Source organism: Astyanax mexicanus, chromosome 3 (assembly GCF_023375975.1).
Source record: "Astyanax mexicanus isolate ESR-SI-001 chromosome 3, AstMex3_surface, whole genome shotgun sequence".
In the NCBI taxonomy this organism is placed as follows: Eukaryota; Metazoa; Chordata; class Actinopteri; order Characiformes; family Acestrorhamphidae; genus Astyanax; species Astyanax mexicanus.
The window spans coordinates 58,001,188-58,018,720 of NC_064410.1; the positions used below are offsets into that span (position 1 = coordinate 58,001,188).

Genomic DNA, 17,533 nt, shown 5'->3' on the forward strand with positions numbered 1-17,533 from the left:
AGTAATAAAAAAAAATCCGGATTAAACCTGATTAATTAGATGATGTGCAAAAGAATCACAGCACTGTGCATGAAACAGTACTTAAATACCAGTTTTTAAGAATCTGCCACTGCTGATGCATTTTGTTTGCATGTCGAAATATTGTTGCTTTAAATATCATCAAATAATATTTTAATTAAAATATTTTATTATTATTTTAATATTTTAATGTTATTATGTTTACGATAGGCAGTTAACATCGAGATTGGATTTTTATCAAATCAACCAAAATTAAGATATACAGTACCAGTCAAAAGTTTGGGCACACCTTTTTATTTAATTTGAGTTTTCTTTATTTAATTTATTTTCTACGTTAGTAGATTAATATTAAAGACACGAAAACAATTAAGGGACACATATGAAATTACATAATAAACAGTAAAAAATGTTTGTCCTCCACATTAATCTCCTGATCTAAACCTGATGAATTGAGATGGTGATTTGAGGTGATTTAATTGGGATGAGCTGGAGCTTCACAGCGTGAAGGAAAAGCAGCAACTATTGTTCAGCACCTCCAGGAACTCCTTCCTTCAAGATGCTGAGAAAACTATTCCAGGTGATTCTCCCTCATGAAGACACTGAGATAAAAATACCAAGAGTGTGCAGATCTGTCCTAAAAGATACATGTGATCATTGGAACAATCTAAAGTAGAAAACATACTCTGGTTTCTTTAACACTTTTTGTTTACAATGTAAAAAATAATAAAAAGAAAGAAAACACACTAAATGAGAAGAGGTGTGTTCAGACCTTTTACTGTTACTGTATTTTGTGATCTAAATTTTGAGCATATCATCCAGCCCTCCTTCTGCATACTTCAATCTGCTTAACTTGGAAACTATTAGTTTAGAAATATAAAACTTATTATTATTCCAATATTTCTCTTGTGCATCTAAAATCCGGTGGTGATGCACTTAAAATGGGTTAAATGGGTGACATGGAAATGCAATTCTTTGAAGATGATTCCACATCACAGATCACGCCCATCAATAATTCAGCTTGCTCGAAAAAGAGCTCAGCAGGGGTCTGAAAAATACCAATATTCCATGAGAAGCACAAACACATTTTTGTCACAAATGCTGCCAGCACATTATCTGATTTACTTTTACACTGTAGTTTATACAAATAGGTACACTTTACTGCGAATAGGGCTGGACAATGTGGCCAAACTTTGTACAAAATATATATTTCTTCATTTTGGTCGATACAATATAATTCTGATATTGAGATAAACAATATAAAAGCCATTTTATTTTTACATACTGTTTCTTTTTTTTTAACAAGACATTTAATTAGTTTAGATGTAAAGGTTGGTGTCAGAAGTGGTTCATTTAGTGTTGTGTTTAAACCCTTCCCACTAGAGGGCAGAGTTGTACTCTGTCATTAGATCCCACTGTTCTGATTAAATAGAAAGTCAACTATCTTTTTATTCAGATTTTATAAATATGATAGTGTGTTTTTATACTAGGACCGCTTTTTTCTCAAATTTAATTAATCAAAAAAAAAAAATTCTTGCTTACAGTATTGTGATATATTGTTAAATATACTCAGGGTTCATACACCTTTTACAAGGTAAGATTCAAGCACTTTTCAATCATTTTTTAAGGCCCATTTTCAAGTTTTTCCAGCACCTTTCAGCTGTGGAAAATTAACGATAACAGTGATATCTCAAAACTGCGATTCAGCAACAATTAATATATCGCAAAACTATTCTCCACACTTCATAGCGACTATGCTACTGAAAAAAAAGTAAATAAATAGCAAGCATTATGGATTGATCTACCCTATTCATTTGATTGAGCAGTTACTGTATGTCAAATTCAGGTTGAGTCAATAGCATTTATACATACATACATTTTAAATTATTGATTTGCTTTTTGTCACACTGCAAGAGATGGTATTGTTTTTATGTAAATTTTTTTTGTTAATAGCAGAAGGAGAAGAAATTAAAGCCTTTTTTATTTTACGCACTGCATTTTTTTTCTTTAAACAAATTTATTTAGTCAGTTAGTTATTTATTGTAAAGTAAATGTAGTTAGAATTTCAAGCATTTTCAAGCACTTTCTCCAAAATTCCAGCACTTTCCAGGCCTGCAAAACAGAACGTTAAAATTCAAGCATTTTCCAGGATTTCAAGCACCTGTACGAACCCTGAATATATTCAGTATAATACTGAATTGTAAAACCCTATCGTAAAAAAAGTATTTCATTGTCATGTTTTTGCCAATACTTGGTCCTAATAATTACATTATTACTGTACATACATTAAGATTATGAGAGAGAGGAAAGGGCTACGGGTAGGAGGAAACAGGGGTAAAAGAAGAAGGTTAAGGGGAAAAAAATTCAGGTTGTTTCTGTTCAGCGATAATAATTTCATTTGCATTGTGTCTTATGACAATGCATGTATGCATCTTTTTTTCTTTCTTCTGCAAGAGACTCCTCAATAAAAATATATTTAAAATTGTTTCATTACTGTACAATATATGGACATAACCACAAAGATTTTTGCTGATCTCAATATTGCCCGATATGTTTAATTAATGAGAAGGCTGTTAATGTTAATAAGCTGATAAGTTACCTTATCAAAAAAAAACCTGTTTGATTTTGAATTCACTCATTCATTAACATTACTAAATTTAGGTAAACTTACGTTAGCTGGATAAGTGTTAGGGAGATACTGTACTCTGTCTAATAAAATTAAGTTTCCGATAGATGTTATAGTACAGACCTTAATAAAAATCATTTCAAGGAGGTATCTTCTTGAAAAAAGTAAGAAAAAACAGTAAAAAAATAAGTGTCCTAGAATCTCCTGAAAATAACATCCAGCCTGTGTAAATGTTTCCTATAATATACTTTATAATTTTTAGTTTAATATAGTATATAGTAGTTTATCAGTACGTCAAACTGTTAAAATGTACCGCAAAACTGGTCTTAGGGCCTTAATGTTTAGCTGTCTTTACAAGTAGGAAATACAAATGAAGGGAATGACAAAAAATAATTGCGACTAATAAAATAATCGAACAAATAATCGGCAGATTGGTCGACTACTAAAATAGTCATCGGTTGCAGCTCTATTACACACTCCTACCTACAGCTGCTCCACCTTGAAAATAAAGTAAAGTCAGAGACAGAAGCTCTGAATCTGTTGCTGCACAGTTTAGGTTGGTCATCCACTAGCCCTTCATCAGCATGGCAACAGAACGCTGCCCACAGGACTCTGTTGGTGGACTATTCTCAGTGCAGTAGTGACACTTAGCTGTTTAAAAACTCCAGCAGTACTGCTGCTTCCAATCCACTCTTATCACTTCTATCAGTTATTATTATTTAACAAATGCTATAACTTTAAAGTCTAATATCAAAGCTTCCACCATATTGTGCAAAACAGTGAGTATAAAATTTAAACAGCCTCACCTGGGGGAAGTTGATGCTTCTGTCTTGTGTTGGCAGCCACCCCCCAACTGACCATCCACCAGCAGCAGATACCATCTCCAGACCATTAATGACATCAAGTGCCAGTGAAGACTGCATCCTCTGCTTTCCCAGAGTCAGAGATTTGATTGTCCGCAGTGAATCGTGCCATTTCTGCTTGTGTATTGTATCCATTCGTATCTGTAAAAAAAAGTATGAAAATGCTTTAATGTCTGAAAGGAATCAGATCATGTTAAATGCATTACGGGCAGCTTTCCCAGACCCAGATTAAGACTAAGCCTGGACAAAATAGGATTTTCCTTCATGAAACACCTTCATCGCTGTTGTTTTGTCCAAGTCTAAGCGCCCAATTCTCGTGTGTGAATATTTTATTTAAAACTGTACTGCATTGTGAAATTCTATAACTATTATAAGGAATCATGTAGTAACTTATAAGTGTTAAATAAACCAAAATACTCTGTGAAGTATTTAGGTGCTCTTATCTGGGAAGCTGTTAACTTGCTAATTCTGAGGCTGGTAACTGATGAACTTATCCTGTGCAACAGAGGAAACTCTTGCTCTTCTTTTTTGGGACAGTCCTGATAAGAGCCAGTTTCATTATAATGATACTTTCAAAGTTTTAATTTCCTAAAGTATTTTTTCTTTACTTAGTTGAGCAGTTCTTGCCATAATATGGATTAAAACATTAACTCTAAAACACATTAAGAGTCAAGAAATTCATGAGTTTAGCACAGCTGTTAACTGAAAGCCCGAATTCCAGGTGACTCTACTTCATAAAACTGACTAAGAAAATCCAGAAGAAATGCACAAAGCTGTCATCTAAGCAAGAGGTGCTACTTTGAATAATCTAAAATATAACATATATTCTGGATTGTTTAATACCTTTACTAAATATTTTTTTCTTATTAATCTGGATGACTTTAAGATTTATCTATGTTCATAACATTTAATTTAACACTTTATTGTATAAATGTATAAAACTGTTTGATAAAATCTACAATGCAAAGACAAGTGTTAATATATGACACTGTAAGAGTAGGTTATTTTATTTGGTTTAAACTATCAGATTAACTATCAGTTATTTTTGACATAACATACTATCCTTTTTCTATCTAAAAGAAACTCGTGTTTTTAAAAGTAAATGTTTTTTTTTAATCATTATAAATAAACCAAAATAATGATTTGAATTTATGGAAGCAACATAATTTCTTAATGGATTTCTAGTTTAAGGTAGTACTGATATATTGATATTTTGATATTGTGATAGTACTGTCCCTTAACTGGGTCAGTGTAATCATGACTCCACAGTTTCAGTACAGGGTTTTATGAATCAGAGGTGTTAGGGCTGTTGAGAACTGGAGTTTAATGTCTTGACACACACACGCTAATTACTGTGATCAGCCATCATATCTACTGCAGTTTACAGCTGCAGTTTATAATATTATGATCAAAGGCTCATAGGAAGTGCACCTGTTAGTGTTCAGGGGTTGGAGCAGGGGAGGAGGGGCTTAAAGAGCACCTGAGATGACTGTAAAACTGCTCTAATGGTTTACAGTGTCATCAGTTTGTGTAGCAGTAGATTAAAGGTGCAAAGATTATCAAGAAAACCCTTCTACTTTAAAGGTAAAGTAAGCTCATAAGCTTGCTGTTATCTTGCTGTGTTGCTTAAAAAAACCCTAAGGTGTGGTACTTTAATATATATAAGATAAGAAACCACAGTAATTCAGCCACAAAGTGTACGACCAAGTAAAGTTACCATAAAGTGCAGAAAAAGCCCTATCCGGACAGGGGGACGTCTGTGTAAAATATTTCACACTTCTAATCAGTGATTAAACTCTTGCATCTGGACTCTAATTGAAAAAAACAGGAGGATCAGTGTTTTTTGGCTGTCGTGGTCACATGTCCTCGTGTTCAGTAGCTCCTCCATTTCCACTCAATGTTGTATTTACGTGGATCTCCGTGGAAACACGTGCCCAAAGTGTAATTATGGAGCGTGGCAGTGAACAAACAGCTATTTTATTAAACGCGAGGAGACGAAACTCAGACATGTGAGTCTGGACAGGAATAAAATTACCGGAGGACCACAGAGTTCATAGAAAAACAGTAGATAATTCAGCCTGTAATTTTCTCAGAAAACGTCAGAGAAAAACATGTAGATGGGCATTCCGGACGGGAATAAAATCATAGAGGACCCCTATAAAAGAGAAAATTACCCCAGGACCCCCTAAGAAAGGAATCCCGTCCAGATAGGGCTAAAATCTCTAACAATAAATGCAGAGCTCCACTTCATCAGATAGAACTGCAAAGGGGAGAGACTCCAGACTAATGACTATGGATTTAGAATGGGATGTCATAAAAGCACCTGCAGGTCAAACTGTAATCTGTAGAGTTTCCCAATAATTGGTGAGTCTATTATTTACCTATTTATTGTTCCTGGTAACTTCTATCTTCCTTGCGAATAGCATTTACAGTCCAACACTTATTTCCAGGTGCTATTATACTATTTTTTCAACTATTTTTTATTTTTATTTTGTTGTTTAACATCAAATATGTTAAGTTATATGACAATAAGTGTCGCTTACAGCCAAATAAAAGTAACTCCGCTGCATTTTGAGTAGTTCGCGGAGTCAGAACACCCTCCACAGAGTAAAGGGCATTCCATATATGGCCCCCCTGAATACCATAAGGTCTACTCGGCCAGCATTCAAATCAGATGGCATCAGCAGCTGCAAACTCAACCCTATCCTTGCCCTTCCTGAGGCCTGGCTTTGATCACTGGGCCCCCCACTGCGAGCCAACACATGGCCATGAGTGCACACTAACTCAGCGCATGGACTCGGAGCGAGCACTTGGAAACAATCAGGGGGAAAAGAGCAGAAAACCGAGGTGTTTGGAACAAAGTCAAGGCTTTGGCGAGATCATACAGATTGGGAAAGTATTTGGTAATTGCTCAAAACCAAATTAATCTTTAACACTGGAACTCGCACAAAGGGCTGTTTTGGTCAGTAGCTGAATAGCAGGAATAATGCCCTTTGAAAGTCATTTGGTTTTACAATATCCCGAGCTTGGCTACGCGCTTGCGTTTCAGGAGTGCCGGCTTTGTGCTGCCAGTCCAGGCGTCTCAGAAGAAGCGACTGGAATTATTCGACAGCTGTGCCGGGCCGCACGCGCTTCCTGCGAGGTTCGACAGAGGTTGTGACGGGCAGCTACAGCTGCCACTCAGCTACCTGTTGAGTGGCCTTGTGACTTTTAGACAAATGAGTCGACAGGTGCAATTTCAGCTCTAGTACCTGCACCTTTATACAGCAGCTGAAAGGCAGGCTTGAGAGGGGCTGAGGCTGCTGGACAGGAGGTTTATATTAGTGCTGTATGTTAGACTGTGTCATCCTATATACCCTAGGTAGGCCTAGATTACTAAGTTTTTCCACCTGCTCTGAACACTAGCAAGACTAATACAGAGACAGCCAGACACAGATACCCTGACCAAGCAGATACCCTGACCTAACACCCTGCAGAAAAGTGAATGGTCAGTTTTGGTCAGTATCAATATTATATCAATATAATATGTCTTTTGTGTCGCAGCATATATTGTTTACATTGCATTCAAACACTGTGTAACAATTTAAAATTGACTATATATGAGATTTAAAGGATTTCGAACTACACGGATATCATACTTTCTGGCTAAATCCTTTTATATTCTCATTTTTTATTTTTTATGGCAAGCCGCAACATATTTTACAATTTCAGAATTCAATGTGCACCTCAACTCTCTTGTTTCCACCAGAACTGTCCCTCAGGACAATAAATTATTGTGGTCTAAAACCAGGTCTTTCAGTTTCATTGTTTGTGTGTATACATATATATGTATTGTATGATAGGGCACAAAAACAATACAATCAGAAAAGTACATAAAAATTATGAAATAAATTCTCATGCATAATAACCAACACAAACATTGTGTTTTCAAATGAAAAAAAAGCTCCATCTCTGCAAGATAAGTGCAATTCTGACACAAATTCAGCGTTTGCTTTTGAAAATGTAAATTCTTGTGTATTGTTTTTCAATAAAGAGATCAAGTGCAGTAAAATGTATTATAATAGTGGTTTTGCACATATTCTGCATGTTTGTGAGAAAAAGAAATGCATTTTGTGGATTGTATTTTAATTTTTACACGATTTACACACTTTTTAATGTGGCACCAATTCTTCTTAATAGACGCATGCATGAGAGGAAATTAAAAGTAAAAATAAAAAGTGAATAAGCATGACAAATATGATTTCTGTGTAGTCTGAAATCCACAGTACTCTAACTTTGAGACATGTAACAATATAAAAATTTGCCACCAAAATGGCTAAATTCAGGAATACATTACAGAGCGTAGTGGTGTGTGAGTAATGAAGGAGCTGTGGTATTACAGCGTGTCTTTATCAGCAGGAGTAATTTTCAGTTTCAAGGACAGCCTGCTCCATAAACCTGAGTGTTACGTGACGCAGAGCATGATAGCAGGCCCATAAATATAATTCAGCATGATGTCAGCCCCTCAATTACAATGCAATTAAGAACATAACAAGAACATTATCATGTGATGCACCGTGCTCAGGGAAACTGCACTTCAAGCAGGATTTCTACCAGAGTAAAAAAAGGAAAAAGTTGAAAGTGCTCCACATTTTTTCATTCTATACAATTTTGGCAGCCCTGGACGCAATATGAAGTAATATATTTTAGGTAAACAAACAATCCAACATCATAAAAAATAATATATATTAGGCCTGCAACTAATGATTTTTTTGATAGTCAACTAATCTGATCATTTTTTGATTAGTCGATTAGTCCACGATTATTTTTGCCATGTCCTCCTTCTCTAAAAACAACCGAAAAACAGCTAAACATGAGATTTAAAAGGCATTTAAATGTCTAGATGTTGTTTAAACGTGAAAAGTGCTGATATTTAGTGTACTGTTAAAAATTAACACATTTTTAAAATGTCGACAATGACGAATTTAAATAATCGACATTGCCGATTATATCGATTAATCATTGGAGCCCTAATATAAAATAATTAGGCTTGTCAATTATAATATAAATATATATTTTTTGGACAACAGATTATCTTTGAAATTATTGCAGTAATTATATTATTATTATTATTATTATTATTATTATTATAGAATTATAATATAAATATTACTACGGAAATTAAAATAATATTTTTGTCATTTCTAGAGTAATTCAACACTCTTTAAAAGTGCAATTATCTTTTAATTATTAAAATTATTCACAACAGGATATTAAAATATATATTTTAATAAGATAAATGTTGGTTTTTAAGTAAATTATTCAAATGTTTTGTAAGTGATTGGTTGGTAATTCACAGACAATAATGCATTTTGTTTTGCAAATTTTGCTTCCAATCTCGATTTAACCGCATTTTTCCACAGCAGGTACAAAGTGGGACAAATATGATTTTCGCACCAATCTGATGTTTTTTATTAATTTCCGCTATTCACACAATCTATGTAATGTGATCTTTGAACAGTTCACATGCCTAAATTGACAATCATGCACTAAATAGCAGTGCTTCACAAGAAGTTTCGGTTTCATTTTCTTCAGCATCACAGGTGCTATCAAGCTGTTCCAGCATCTGCAGTTCGGCTTATCACCAAAAATACATTCCAGCACACAGTAAAAAGGACACCTAATTCAGGCACACCCACTTAACTGAGTTGTGTTCTCGGTTTCTTTAAACTTATTTTTAAGCTTTTCTTCTTTTGCATTCTTTTTGCACATTACCGCAAATCCAAAATTTCGATTTCAATGCCACAAGTGAAAATATATGAAAAATGCCAAATCAAAAACAGTTGAGACAGTACGACATTGCAAAATGTACAGTGTTTCTTACTTTTGCATTGACTTTCATTTGATTGCAGACAGTAGCAACCCCAGATGTTTTATGATTTGTCTGCTCAACTTATTACAATAATTTATTAATGTACATCCATTCCTGCATTACAGACCTACAACACACTCCAAACAAAGTTGAGACAGTAAAGAATTTACTACTTTTCTTCTCGCAAAACGGTTTGGTACAGAGGATACCAAGTGACGAAGTGTTTTAGGTGCTATTTTGTCATTTTTTCATTCTTCCTGCAAACACATCTTAAAGTCTGCAACAGTAGAGGGTCATCATTGAGGCTTTTCTTTTTTTCATTTCATGGTACTCTCCTTTTTACAGCCATGCATTTGTAATGTGTGCAGCATGTGATTTAGCATTGTCTTGTTGAAAAATAAATGGACATACAATATTCATCCCTAGAAAATATGTGGTCTTGAAGGCAGTATATGTTCCAGTATTTTTTGCATTAATGCTGCATCACAGAAGTGTACTAATACACTCCCATAACATGACAGACCCTGGCTTCTGGACTTGTTGCTGATAACAGTCTGGATAGTCCCTGAAGATATGAGGGTTCAGCTTAGACTTGTGCTCTTACCATGTACACACTGATTATACACACTTCTGATTCCTTAAATCAGGGGTGTCCAAACTTTTTTTGTTGGGGCCAGAAGGAGAAATATATTTAAAGTCACAGGCCACAGACTCTGTAATAAAACAAATAATGAAATATACCACTTTAAAAAATACTTTCTTTCTGATTACTTTCATTTACACACCATTTTACTTGACTTACTATCTTTATCTTTGACAGTGTTGTGCAAACTAAGATTTTTCAAATTGATGTTTAATTTCATGATGTCTCTTAATATTAAACTCCTTAATTACGGCAACTATGCGCACTCTCTCCGCTTTTAGACTCTTTGGCCCGTTTCTCTGCGCTAGAAATGCGCACTCTCTCCGCTTTTAGACTCTTGTGCCCCGTTTTTCTGCGCTAGAACTGCGCACTCTCCCCTTTTAGACTCTTTTGCCCGTTTTTCTGCGCTAGAAATGCGCACCCTCTCCGCATTTAGACTCTTTTGCCCCGTTTTTCTGCGCTAGAACTGCACACTCTCTCCGCTTTTAGACTCTTTGGTCCATTTCTATGCGCTAGAAATGCGCACTCTCTCCACTTTTAGACTCTTTTGCCCCGTTTTTCTGCGCTAGAAATGCACACCCTCTCCACATTTAGACTCTTTGGCCCATTTCTCTGCGCTAGAAATGCGCACTCTCTCCGCTTTTAGACTCTTTGGCCCATTTCTCTGCCCTAGAAATGCGCACTCTCTCCGCTTTTAGACTCTTTGGCCCATTTCTCTGCACTAGAAATGCGCACTCTCTCCGCTTTTAGACACTTTGGCCTGTTTTTGATACCTAGCATTCAAATCTCATTCGAATCTCATATTATAAAAACCTGCTTAACAGCGGGCCAACTTTCACTCTATTTCTAAAATACCTCGCGGGCCACTCCAAAAAAAACGGGCCGCAAATGGCCCGCGGGCCGTAGTTTGGACACCCCTGCCTTAAATGATTAAATTATATTATGGGCTGTAGAGGGAGAATATGCAAATCCCTTCCAGTCTTTCCCGGAGGAATATTTTTTTTTTAATATTTCAATAACTCTAGTGTTTTTTTACTTCATTACTAACCCAAAACTGACCCAATCAAAACTTTTTTTTATTAGTTTGAGGCATAAAATTTATATATATTAATAAATAAAAATGAAATTAAGTTGATTACACAACATAAAATATCTTCGGTTGATACCATCAGCAATGAAATGAAAATGGAAAAAGACTGTCCCAACTGTTTTTCTGATTTGGGGTTGTAGAATCAGATATAATGGTTAACATACAGACGCAAAAACACAGCATGGAATGATTTTCTGCTCTATTTGCCTTCTCTCTCATGAGTTCTGTAACTTGCCATCAAACTGAACATCTGAGCTCACTTCTACAGCCAGTTTAGACCTGCTGAATCACCAACAGCCTTATGAATCACTAAGACATCTTGACCGTAAGGTCCAAAGACCACTAATTATCCTGAAAATGACTTAGCATGATTCAGCTGTACTTACAGACATCAAAATCTTATTGTTCATTAAATGTGAGTAAGATATTAACATACAAGTGTTATATCATCACTGTAATGCAAAAACCTTCTCCAAAATGGCAACTAAGATGCAGTACTGAAGTCATCCAGATCATGTAGTAACTTAAAAGTGTTAAACAAGCCAAAATACTCTGTAAAGCATTTAGGTGCTGTTATCTTCAGAGTTTTTAACTCTGTTTAAACAACAGAGGTAACTCTTGCTCTTCCTTTCCTGATGAGGGCCAGTTTCATCAAAATATTTTTGATGGTCTTTGTAACTGCGCTTGACAATACTTTAAAAATTCTTTGGATTGACTGAACTTGATTTCATAAAGTATTTTTTTCTTTACTTAGTTGAGTAGTTCTTGCTTCTCATAATCTGGATTAGAGCATTACTCAAATATTCACTATTCACTGTATACCTGTAACTCTACCTCTTCACTACTTTACTTTAACTGATGCTCTCAAACACTTTATTGAGAGACAAGAAATACAAGCAATTAACTCTTGACGAATTCAGTTCAGCTGTTAACTGAAAGCCTGAATTCCAGGTGACTCTACCTCATACTGAGAAAATACAGCCAAGATGTACAAAGCTGTCATCTAAGCAAGAGTTCGCTACTTTGAATGAAGAATCTAAAATATAAAACATATTCTGGTTTGTTTAACACTTAAGAATTCCATATGATTTTTTTTTTCATATTTTGGATTGCTTTAGTATTATCTATAATGCATAAAATTGTAAAATAATTAAAAAACACTAAATTTAAGGTGTGTTATTTTTAAGTTTTTTTTTCTTTTGCATTCAGACACATTACCACAAATCCAATATGTAAAAAAATTCAATGCCACATATTAAATTGGCCTGGTATTGACAATTTATACCATTTCAAACTTTTTTAGGCGAAGAAGCTAAATGTTAAAGAGTTGCCAATTCAAAAGTTTTGTGGCCGGATCTTAGTTCACCCCAAAGAGCTCGTCTGTGACTCTAAAGTCTACAAGAAAAACATATACTGATCAGCCATAACATTAAAACCAGCGATGGATGACATGAAAAACACTGTTATATCCTAAATATTAGCATGTGAAATGATCTAATTTCTCTGATAGGAAATGTCTTATAGTGACACATTGTAAGTGTCTCTTAAAATTTCTACATTATTTTAAATAATTTGAACTCAAAATTAGCACAAAAAGTTTTCTGGTTTTTGTTTCCAAATTAAATATGTAAAAGCAGAGGGTTTTACTTTAATTCAAGTCTTACTTCAGGGATTTTAACATTTTTAAGAAATCTTACTAAGAAAAATTAGCTAACCTCATTAGCAGATTATTTAAAGCAGCACTAGGTAGGATTTCCTTGCTTTTTGATATTTTTAAAGAAGTAAAATTACAGCTTAAAACTTACTGCAGCGCTGCATTGAGGTGTAATAGGAGGAATGCAGGGCTCCTCTGAGCTTAAACCAGACTCTGTAAGTTTTCCAAAGGCGGCCGCGACCAACGCTTGCAAGAACTGCGACCTGCTTTCCGACCTTTAGTTCTAACAGTTCTACAAGGACTACTGGTTCATTCTTTACAAACTAACATACAGACACTCTGGCAGAAGCTGGAAAGAGACCGAATATGTCTGTGAAAGCCAAAAAACGAGAAAGAGAAACTAATCAGCCTGAAACTTTTATTACACTCTACAACTGTAGGGGGAGCCCGAGAGCACAAAATATCAATCCTACCTAGTGGAGCTTTAAGTTTAATATAAGCATATGCAGTACAGTACAGTACCAGTCTTGGGATATCCTACTTGTTCCTGTCTCATGACATTTGGCATGTCAATTTCCATTGGTCTGTTCTTCATTAAGGCATCAAGACAATGTAAAGGCAATCATCTTTTGAAACTGTGTACAAAACTAAATGAACACTGACTGAAAAAGTGACTTCTCCCTTCATTAATTTTTCAGTTTCATTTCAAAAGCTAGTTACATTCCTTGGGCAGAACCTTTAGAACACACCAGAACCACCAAACTGTAAGTGTAAATGCTGAATATAAAGCATTTACTCCCACTGAGCCCTTCCACACTACCAACCACAGCTCCATTGAGCAGTCAGCTAAGCTCATCTCCGACACATGGAGGCAAATCTTCTGCATTTAGCCGTTCTGACATTCAATCCCACAGCTGCCCAATCGCCTGTCACTTTTCTCTTAAAATTCCTCTCAAAATGAGAAACGCTGTCACTCGCGGACAGTGCCTGGCATCATCACTGGAACTGGAAACAGAGCGAGGAGCTTAAGTAGAAAACAATTAAGATGTAAGCTTGCTAATCTCAAAATAAACATGACAGGCTGAAGAATGGCCCATTAAACCAGGCGTTTGGACATAAATCCAGTGGCAGCGTTCACTGATTTGGGCTGGAGCTGCATCCATGTTTATTTCTGAATCCACTAAAATCCACTGTTTTTTTTAATTGCACTCATTCACGGCTCTCTCTTCTGCTGCACATATGGTACGTATGATAAGCTGGCCTTACACAGGCCCAACACTGCCTCTCATGTCTTCCATTGTCTGTAACAAACCCAATGGTTCAGCTTTACCAATACCGAGAGCAGAGGCAGATAATAAACCTGCCAAAGAGACCTCTGCAGCGAAACCACAGAGGACCAACACATGAGGGACTGCATTAAAGCACTCTCTTCAGCCCAAAGTACACAGGCTCCTCCAAGAACAGTAAAGTTGTAGCCCATTTTTTCGATATGTATACTGGTGTGGGCTTGAATCCTCTTCTATTTTTCTGACGTCATATTCTGTTGTCCAGAAGTTCTGGAACGCAACAAAAACAAACAGAAATACCCAGCATGCATTGTAAATGTAATGCTGGCAAACTGGATTTGGTTGAATAAGCATGTAGCTTAAGTGCCCTCTAGAGTGCCACAAGGGACAAAGTGCCCTATTGGCTGCCCTTCTTGAGGTCAAAAAGTGAAAGAGTGCCTGATAGGGAGCCTACTTTTTGCCAAAAAATAAATAATTGACAAAAAGATTATTTGTCCTAATGAGAGCCCATTTCATGGTACCCTTTTGCCCTTATGTGAATTAGATAAAGTTCCAGAATGTGTTATTGCTCCGCCCTGAAAACTGAAGATGGTAAGACTTGCCAAGAAAATTGAATGAAAATACTCAAAAGACACTGCACTGTTCAGACTCGTAATTTTACGTTTTTAAGTTCTCATATTTCAAATAAACTGTTTACCCAGTTCTGAGGTGAGAAATGGGTAATAAAGCTGTCAAATCTTTGTTAATTTGATTAGTTATTATTTGTTAACAATTATAGTTTATTCTATTTTGTCCTGAAACTCATATAACATGCTGTCATAGCCTTAGCTAAGCTGGGCAGCTTTGGATTATAGTGATTAAATTGAAAAAGTTTTCATTGCTATGCTGACGACACCTAACTTTATATGTCAGCTACTATATAACAAAAAAAGCACATCTGTCTCAATAAAAAAGGACAAAATTAAAGAAATTATTTTTTCAATTTTCTCTTACTAAATTCTGACAAAACAGAGAGTGTACTATTAGGTCGTAATATTGTCAAAACCACTAGCGGAGTTGGAGGCACTTCCCAGTGCCCCCATGGTTGAAAAAGGTATAGCTAAAGTGCCTTCTAGAAAGTGCCTTCTTTTTTACAGCACTCACAATGTCTTTGTCGTCAACTGCAGTGTTTTTCTTTGGTCTAACTGTTCAACATCTGTTACTTAGTACACCAGTGACGACTTTCTTCATCAGGGCATTGCAAATGGTTGTACTGGCTATGTCCAACATTCTCTCAGCTTCATAATTGTGTTTTTCTCCCATAAAAGTGCCTTCTAGAGTGGCACAATAGAGATAAAGTGCACTACTATCTGCCCTACTTGTGGAAAAAAGTAATTGAGTGCCCAATAGGGTGCCCCTCCTTGCCATAAATTAGTATGATTGCCTATAGATCAAGAAATGTTGATAATGTGTCTTATTAGTACCCATCTACACTCCCCTACAAAAAGTATTGGAACAGGCCAATTGAGGCCTGCTGTAGAAATGAAAACTTTTGGGTTTGACATGAAAAGATAAATATGAGGCAAAAGATCAACATTTTATTTCCAGGTATTTACACAAAAACTGATGCACAGTTTTGAAGATAGCACCTTTTGTCTGAACCCACCCATTGTTCTTATTAGCAAAAGTATCTGAACAAATCAATTTAAAATAGATTAAAGTGAATAAGACTTAATATGTAGTTGAAAATCTGTTCCTTGCAATAATTGCATCAAGCCTGTGACACACTGACATTACTGAACTTTTGCAATATTCTTTTGTGATACTTTTCCAGGCTCTCTCAGTTGGTGTTTGTTTTAAGGGGGTTAAAAGCCCAAGCCATAACACTACCTCCACTGTATTTCACAGGGGAGCTGGTCTGTTTGGAATCATGAGCAGATCCTTCTTTCTCCACACTTAAGTCTTTCCATCACAGTACTAAAAGTTAATCTTTGTCTCATCAGTTCATAATCAGTCCACAGCCTTGTCTCTGTACTTCTAGGTAAATTCCAGCTTGGCCTTTATATTTGTCTTTTTGGTCTTATCTGCTGGTGAAGCCTCTGTACTTTTGTTTATGAAGTCTTCTGTGAACAGTAGATTCTGATGCCTTCACTCCTGCCCTCTGGAGGTTGTTGCCGATGTCACTAACAGCAGTTTTACGGTCCTTTTTTACAGCACTCACAATGTCTTTGTCATCAACTGCAGTGTTTTTCTTTGGTCTAACTGTTCAACATCTGTTACTTAGTACACCAGTGACGACTTTCTTCATCAGGGCATTGCAAATGGTTGTACTGGCTATGTCCAACATTCTCTCAGCTTCATAATTGTGTTTTTCTCCCACAGATTTATAGCTCACTAGTTTTCATGTTGGTTACTCCTCTAACTATAAATGCACAGGACACACCTGGGCAACAAAACACACCTGACAGTCACATGATCCAATTTTTTCTCACAAGACAAAGAGGTGGGTTCAGAAAAAAGATACTTCTGAACTGTGTTTCAGATCCAGATGTAAATATCTGGGAATAAAATCCAAATTTTTTTTATCTTTTGCCAACCTTATATGTTTCTATATGTATATATTATTCTAAGACAGAAATGAAGGGATTGGCCTCACTGTTCCAATACAATACAATAGGGTTTTTTTTGTATATATTTTGCATCAAAAATGTCATGATTATAATGTGCTCAGTATATTCAATATAGGAGTAAAATACATTCTATTGGGCTTATGGTACGTTTAGATACGAAAAAAAAAATTAAATCAGTGTGAATGTGTAAAATGACGTGAACTCTTCCAATAAAAAAAAAACATACATCAATAATTTCTCCTTTTTGGGAACCTTCATAAATGAAGAAATATAAGTCTAAATAAAGCACTAAAACATTTCAGTTTTTTTTATCTAAGAAGTTGATCAAATTGATAAAAAAGAAAAAAATAACTGATTATTCCCCAAAAAAATAATGGTGAATATATACTTTTCAATTTTATTTAATTTCATGTACATGATGTCTTACAATGTGACTACTGCGCATGTGCACATTGTGACAATGGTGCTTAAATGGTGTATTATGCAGCCCTACTCTCAGTTTAGCTGAGATTTTGCTTTTGTAATGACTAATTCTTGTGTTTTAACCGCTTGATTACATTTATTGCCACTATCTACCACATTTAAACAGCTATAAACCCTCATGTCTCATCAAATTCATCAGCATGCAGTCAATTCATGCTGCTGCTGAAGCAGCTAAAGTGGCGTACAGAACTGTGGTCTGTAAAGAAAAGAAAGAAGACAAAGCACATTCCAGCCCCTGACCCGCACGTCACCACTGAGTCCCGCGCGCCGCGGCTAACGCTAAAGCATTTCAGGAGCTGTGACAGACTAATATGCAGCTCAAGCTTCCAATAAAAAAGGCGATGACAGCCACGCCGGCTGAATGAGATCCTGAAGAAAAGGGCCGGGGCCTGCAGGTGTTCTTTTGGCCCCTA

General features: G+C 35.8%; 2 protein-coding genes across 6 annotated transcripts in view; both read right to left on the reverse strand.

Moving 5' to 3' along the window:
* LOC103043027 (interleukin-4 receptor subunit alpha) overlaps positions 1–17,533 on the reverse strand; it is a 679,179-nt gene that overhangs the window by 448,439 nt on the left and 213,207 nt on the right. The gene's annotated exons all lie outside the window — the stretch shown is intronic.
* Positions 1–17,533, reverse strand: part of axin1 (axin 1) — an 80,619-nt gene that overhangs the window by 57,676 nt on the left and 5,410 nt on the right. For all 3 annotated transcript variants that reach the window (XM_022683394.2, XM_022683392.2, XM_022683395.2), the window contains exon 2: positions 3,448–3,645. The gene's annotated coding sequence lies outside the window, so the exon portion shown is untranslated. The remainder of the gene's footprint in view (positions 1–3,447; positions 3,646–17,533) is intronic.